Source organism: Aplysia californica, unplaced genomic scaffold, assembly GCF_000002075.1.
Source record: "Aplysia californica isolate F4 #8 unplaced genomic scaffold, AplCal3.0 scaffold00022, whole genome shotgun sequence".
In the NCBI taxonomy this organism is placed as follows: Eukaryota; Metazoa; Mollusca; class Gastropoda; order Aplysiida; family Aplysiidae; genus Aplysia; species Aplysia californica.
In genome coordinates, this window is record NW_004797292.1 from 110,036 (window position 1) to 111,614 (window position 1,579).

Genomic DNA, 1,579 nt, shown 5'->3' on the forward strand with positions numbered 1-1,579 from the left:
TTCGTGAGTTATTATATACTATGTTTTCTTAAAATCTCTATCTCTCAGTGACCTATTTAAACTTACACTATATGTTGTACACATATAATGGATGTCAAGGATTCAAATTGACAATATTAATATATAAATCATATCAATATATAGTCATGTTTTTTATTGCTTTCATCAAATTGCTTTCATGTAACCTTGCCATTTACTGTTGAACTCGGTAAAAATAGCTTGGAAATATCATGAAACTGTATGCTTCATATGATGAGCCGACGCTTTGTTTTAAATTAATTTGTATTTACTCGCAAAAAAATTAGTTAGAATCACAAAGTTGAATCCATTCTTTCTGGTGCAGGGTTAATGTATGTAGCAGATCTGTTTGGTCTGATGCTTGCTTCAAGAGGTTCCAAGTTTTGTTCTTTTTGCAATCAGCAGTATCGATTGAAGTCAGTGGGTAGTTGGAGGGCGCCACTGGTAGGTCCTATTTCTTAACTTTCTCTCAGTTGTTTCTGTCTGTCTGTCTGTCTGTTTTGCTTTTTCCCAGCACTAAATGATCATTATTGTGTTGATGTGCTTCTGTCTACTCAAACAAAGGTTAAAGTGACTTTTGCTAGAATATTTTGATGGAAGGAAAGTTTCATCTTCAATGTATTGTCATTATTTATTTGAGGTTTGGTGAGAATGTCCTTTTTGAGTGGTTTTCATACCATTGATGACAGTAGTCACTTATATTGATCTCCGAGACCAGTGTCTTTTGCTTCCAGGGATACTTTTTTCTGCAGATAACCAATCTGAGAAAACGCTTTTCCTTCCAAATGATCTGTTAATCCTTGCGTAACCCTTTAAATCAAATGTACAATTGAGGGCTAATGGTTATCGTGATGCATGTATTATTAGATTTTGATGACTTAAGTATGGTTGGCAGACTTCTGTGATTCCATGATGCCAAGTTTATTGTTGGGTAGTACTTGTCTGTTTACTGTTTGCATTACCGTACTTTTTGGTGTTACTGAAGTCCCATTCATTGATCATGTTTTAATGTCGTAGGAGAGTTGGCCATTGGCAGCAGACACACTCACTGACTGAGGCTGTTGATTAATGATAGCTTAGATTTTTGTTTCTTGTGTTTCTGACATAAAAAGTATCCCAATTGTATGTTGCTCAAAGTTGATCATATCAATGGGCTTTAGTGTTTTAGCCTCTTTACACACACTGAATGAAGAGATTCGTTGACTGAATATTGGTACATGTAATGCTGTCTTTAAGTTCAGGAATACATTGTATTTGATAAGTACAGCAAAAACCCAGTAGCACAATGAAATTATGGTGTAAAATCAACTACACAGTGCATATACACTTTTGTAGATCTTGAGACCTGTGATACCTTCTCATGAATAGCATGGCTGGAGTAGACATAATGATTCTGGTTCAAAGAAGGTACTGTGCTTTATGCCAAGTTTTTACCGTGTTCTTTTATTCCATCTTCTCTGTGTGCTTCAGACATTATGGTGTCACAACTTCCTCGTCAGTCGAAAACTCTGCATATTATTACAATTTGATAATAGGGGGTAGAAAACCACTGCATACTTTG